The 6,000-nt window shown below is 47.6% G+C and overlaps 1 long non-coding RNA gene across 1 annotated transcript in view; it reads left to right on the top strand.

Annotated features, from left to right (window-relative positions):
- The window catches only part of LOC146805180 (uncharacterized), a 50,122-nt gene extending 44,439 nt beyond the window's left edge, over window positions 1-5,683 (top strand). The window contains exon 3 of the long non-coding RNA XR_014967800.1: window positions 5,003-5,683. This is a non-coding gene — a long non-coding RNA (uncharacterized LOC146805180). The remainder of the gene's footprint in view (window positions 1-5,002) is intronic.
- The last annotated feature ends 317 nt before the right edge of the window (window positions 5,684-6,000 follow it).

Raw genomic sequence — 6,000 nt, forward strand, 5'->3', positions numbered from 1 at the left:
AAGGCTACTTGTGTGGATGGCACAACCAGTGCTGCAGAGCACTAGTAAAAAGAAAAAATGATGGGAGAAATGCTGAACAATGCAAACATTCACTCCAGTCACAAAGATCTGGGTTTAATACATTGTTTTTTTGCGCACCACGCCACCCCAGTTTGGATCCAGCCATATGCAAATCAGTCTTGACCCTGTTCCTCATGGGAACAGTCCAGCCCGAACTGCCAAGCCAGGTCCTCCCTGGACTGGAAACAAACCCCCTTTGGACCGGTTTTGGGGTATCCTCCATCGTCAGCCAGGCTAGCTTAAATCCAGTGGCAAAGTGAGCACGGGACCCACGTCTGGGCATACCCTTCCCACTTAGGGTGACAAAAGCAAAAATAAAAAATGATGGACATAATGCTGAACAATGCAAAAATTCACCCCCAATCACAAAGATCTGGGATTTATCCATCGTTTTTATATCCCACTAGTAGCATTTAGATTATAGGCCCTGAGTTTATGATATACCTCTTTACAAGGGACTTATAAGTAAACTAAATATGACAATCATGTATACATCAATGTCACCATGTTTAGGGGGAGACACATGTATTTTAACATTGGTTAGCAGTGGTAAAGTGCTCAGAGCTAAGGCCACCAAAAAGATATAGCAAAAGAGGAGGTAAGCAGGCAAAAAGTTTAGGGGAAGACCAACCGAAGGATGACAGGTCTAACAAGGGCATATCTCAGGCCACGAGCATCGATTCAGAGGGGAGAGTCTGCTTGGTGATCGATACAGGATGGCAATCCCCAATCAGCAATCAGATCACTAGACCCCAGGGACTATTTTTTGAGGGGGGGAGCAGCCCCCTCATAATGGGCTAGTGTATCCCCCATTGCCCAAGGCCCAAAAGTATTTCTGCCGCCCATTGGTGCAGAATGGAGATTGTTTCCAAAAAAAGAGGTTAGAGGGTGTTTACCCACAATCTGTCTGAGGAGGTTAGAAAAACTGTTGTCCCCATTTTGGACTAGGCGCATAAGCTTTTTTTGTTTTTTAGGCATATTTATTCCCTGGTTCAAGTGCCCTTTCTTCCCCTCGGGCATACAGAAGGTGTTTTCCTCCAGCCCCCTAGACCTCAGGGAGTAGTTTTGGAAGAGGAGGGCGCCCCCCCGGCAATGGGCTAGTGCTCACCCTCTCCTCAGCCACAAAAGTAATTCTGCCCTTTCTTAGGGAGAGATTAGAGGTTATTCCCTTTGATCTACCCTCACAGGAGGGCAGGGGCAGAAAGCCCACTAGAAATCAGGATTTTTTTTTTAATGGGTTTGGGCGTGTAGCCCATGCATTGGGCCTAGCCCCACAGCTCCGCATATCCCCAGCAACAATATTTCTGCACCCCCCTCCCGGTACAGATAGAAGGTGATTTCCTCCAATCTTCCCCCGTTGTGGGGCAGAAAGCCCACTAGACCCCTTGTAGTAGTTTTGAAGGGGGAGCAGCTCTCTCCTGGCAATGGGCTACAGCTTATCCCTCCACCCCCCCCCCACACACCCCGTCCAGCCACAAAACTCTTTTTGTGACCCCCGGAGACAGATAGGAGGTCCTTACCTCTAATCACTACCCCTCCCCATCTCCGGGAGGGGGCAGGAATCCCACTAGATACAAGGGAGATCATTTATTTTATTGCTGTTGGGGATGGGCACAACCTGCCCAGACATCAGCCCCCACCACAAAAATGACTCAACAGTCTTTCTGCAGATAATAGGTCTTTACCTCAGATCTACCCCCCAAAGCCCACTGGACACTAGGGAGATTTTTTTTAATTAATATTTGGGGTGGAGGTGGCCTGCCCTCACTTTGGGGCCAAACTCTCACCACTAAAATGATCCCAACAGTGTTTCTGCACCCCCACCCCCCCTCCCCCCCCGGGAGATAGGAGGTCCTTGCCACCAATCGTCCCCCCGAGGGTGCAGAAAGCCCACTAGACACCAAGGGGATTTTTTTTATTGTTGGCTGTGGTGGGAGTGGCCTGTCCAGACACTGAGTCAAGACTCTATCGCAAAATGACACTGACAGTCTGTCTGCCCTCAGATATGGTGTCTTTACCTCAAATCTGCCTTTGGGGTGGGAGCAAAAAATCCTGCCAGACACCAGGAAGTTTTTACTATACCATATTAAAAAGGTGCTGGATAGTGTATACCCACAATCTGCCCGGGGGACGGGGGGGGGTCAGAAAAACTGTTGTGTCCATTCTGGACTAAGGGCACCATCTTTTTTGTTCTTTGGGCCTATTTATTCCTTATGTTGAGTGACCTTTCTGTTTACGGTGGGCAGCTATTAGGTAAACACCGTTAATCCACCTCCAGGGGTCAGAACAACTGATGCACCTGTTCTCGGGTAGGAGCACTGCACGATGCATGGGTGAGCCGCCCCCACCCTCTTTTTTGGTGGGGGGGAATATTCCACTGAGGACAGATTTTTGGTAAACTGCATCAAGCCACTCCCAGGGGGTAGAAAGACTGATGCACCTGTTCTGGGCTGGGAGCAGGGCCTGATGCCTGAGTGAACCACTCTCACACCCCTTTTCTTATTTTTGGGATTATTTTTCTCCTGATGTCTAGTGGCTTTTCTGTCCTCCGGGGAGGAGATTTTGGGTAAACACCCTTAATCTACCCAGAGAGAGCAAATTGACTAATGCATCTGTTCTAGGATGGGAGCATGGCACAATGTCTGGGTGTGTCACTCCACCCTTTTTTTATTGTTGGGGATAGTTCTCCACTAGTGATTTTTCTGTCCCCTCAGGGCAGATTTTGGATAAAAACCCTCAATCAACCTCCAGGGGGGGAGAAAGACTCATGCACCTTTTCTCGGGTGAGAACACGGCACGATGCCTGGGCCACTCTCAACCCATTTTTCTTTTTTTGGGAAATATTTTTCCTTTGGTGTCTAGTGGTCATTCTGTACTTCAGGAACAGATTTTAGTAAACACCCTCAATCCACCTCCGGGGGCAGAAAGACTGATACACATATTCTGAAGTGGGAGCACAGTGTGATACCTGGGTGAGCACTCTGCAGCACCTTTTTTTGGCTCACCCAGGCATCACGTCATACTCTCATGCCAGATTAGGTAGATCAGTCCTTTGGGGTGGATTGCGGTTGTTTACCCAAAATCGGCCCACGAGTACATAATGGGCACTAGACACAAGGGAAAAAATAAGCCAATAAAATAAAAAAAAAGTGGTGGCGCAACTCATCCAGGCATCGTGCTGTGCCCTCACCCCAGAGCAGGTGCATCCGTTTTCTGCCCCCCGAGGGTTGACTGAGGGTGTTTACCCAAACTTTTTCCCAGGGGGGGGGGAGGGATAAAAAGACTACTAGCCACCAGCGGTTTCAACATTGCACAAAAACAAACTAAAGGCTAGGATGTACTTCTCTGGCATTGAGACAATACTCTTACTCCAGAACGAGCAATAAAGAGTAGACACCTGGGACAGTCCAATATGGTGTGCCTCATGAGGACCCCAAGACATGTTTTGAACCACAATATCCTGGAAATCTCAAACTTTGATTAAAATGTCTCACTGTCCCTGCATTTCTGTGAAGTAAACTTCCGGAAAATAAAAAATTTCTAGCACCCAGCATTCTCCCATTTGTCTGGACCGCACTTGGGTTGCTGGGCCTTGGATCTGTGATGCAATAGGCCCTAAAATGCAATGTGGAGAAATCGGCAATAGTGGTAGCTCTGGTGTTTGGGCCTGGAGTCCGCTGCCACCCGGGGACACCTACAAAACCCAGACATTTCGGAAAACTAGACATCCGGGGGAGTTCATGGCTGAGTGTCTCGTGTGAATCCCACAGCTTTTTATTACCCACAATGCCATACAAATCTCAAACTTTCACTAAAATGTACATTTTACTTGCATTTCTGTGACATAAACTTCAGGAAACCACAGGGATTCACATAATTCCTACTACTCAGCATTCCCTCACTTCTCCCAATAACAATGCTACTCCACTTGTATGGCTGGACGTAGTGCCCCACCAGGCACACATTAAAACAGGGTCAATGAGAGTCACCCCGATAATGACTTATGAAATGCCAGTGAATTAACACAAGGGCCAAGATAATTAGGTTGTACGACGCTGCTTTAGAAATTATTCATTTTTTAAAAGAGATAGAAAGAACATACTGTTGTTTTACATATCAGAGAGGCTAATTCTAACTGATGTGAAGAGCCCAACCCCTTTTTATAAGGCACTTTTAGAAAGTTGGAGTTTTCTTGCATTAGCCATTTAGTGCTTGTTGCCTGCTTCTGGGTCACATGACTGGATGTGGTTTGCAGTTGGTCTCGGTGTAGTCCTCCAGAAAAACTACACACAATAGAGAGCTTAGGTGTGCCCGGATGGACCATCACTGGCAGGCTAGGTGGGTGGAGCTAGGCTCAGCCTCACTTACATCTGAACAGGCTATGCGCTGCCTCCACACAAAGGATTGCATACACCGTAAAGTTAGTCTGTAGCCAGAGCCAGGAAAGGGGAGGCAGGAAACTTGTGCTTTTGAAAGGAAAATCTCTGGATGATTCTCCCACTTCAGAGGACGCACCAGGTATGAATATTAAACCTCAGATACCAACTCTTCAGTACACTTCTGGACCCGTGGTAGACTCTGCCAGGAAGAAGGACTGCTATGATGCTGCAAGGACTGCCACTCTGCTGGATTGCTGTCTTGAAGGACTGCCTGTCTGTTTAACCTGTTCTCTTTTACCCCATTTTGGTTGTTCCATGAATCTGTTCAAATGCGGGTGGTGGCCATGACACTTATCAGTTTGCATTACTCCACGTCTCGTAGTGGCGATGGATCCCGCGGCTCACCGCATTTATGATTGACGGATACTCCTCTGAGTACCAGACTCATTGCCTGTGGGTTATTGCATTTATGATGTATGCTATGTCTAAATTAACAAATGCTAATAAACAGATTTCATAATAATTGAAGGACTGCCTGTCCTTCTGTGCTTACTCCCTGCCAGGGTGAGAAGGACTGTGCCTACAACGTGTACCCAGGACCACCAGAGTGACTCTAAGGGCCCAGTCTCTTGTACCTAGTACCTGGACTCTGCAACTGTGAGATCTACACTGCCAAGTGGTTGGACCACCCCAGTCATGGACCCTTGGCAGTGGTCCTGAGGCTGCTCTGCCAGCCCATCTGTGGATCCAGCAGAGCAGACGCATCTCCTCTGCTGCGGGCGCATCCTCGAACAGAACCGATTCCTCGCCTCAGCTGTGTGGACCTTTTCTGGCGCCAGGACTCCGCATCGCAGCCTTGCAACTCCTTTGAACCAAAGCATTGCCTCTGCTGTGTGGTGTATCCTCAATACCAGCCTTGGCATTGCAAGCCCTCATCAACAAGATTCTCAACAATGACGCAGGACATCGCATCGCAGCCTTGAAGCGCCTCGGAACCGACGCATCACTGCAGCTGAGGGACACATCCTCGACTTTGTAACGCTTCGCAAACCAGGATTCAAGGTACTCTTGTTCGGCAGGCCTAACAGGATCCCTGTAGCCTGCCCGCTCTCCATCACGGTCGACCTGAACTTGTGACTTTGTCTTGATCCGGTGTGACCAGATAACCTTTGTGGCGCTATTTTCACTAAAATCTTTCAAATTACATAGCTCTGGTTCTACTGATTGGATTTTTATTGTTTTGGTTTTGTTTTATTCATCAAAATCTATTATATTTTTCCTAATCTGGTGTGGGATCTTTTTGTAGTGTGTTTTCACTTTGTTAATGTTTGAAGTGCTGTACAAATAGTTTACACATTACCTCTAGATAAAGCCTGACTGCTCTTTGCCAAGCTACCAGAGGGTTGAGCACCGGTTAATTTAGGGTTGCTTGTCACTTCACCCTGGCAAGGATTGTGATGCCTGCTTGAGTAGTGTTTCAATCCACTCAACCAGTAACCCAATTTCTTTTGTTTTTCTTTAGACTTCAAATAATGATTAGAAATGATGTCTGTCCAGCAAA

Source organism: Triturus cristatus, chromosome 8, assembly GCF_964204655.1.
Source record: "Triturus cristatus chromosome 8, aTriCri1.1, whole genome shotgun sequence".
NCBI classification, from domain to species: Eukaryota; Metazoa; Chordata; class Amphibia; order Caudata; family Salamandridae; genus Triturus; species Triturus cristatus.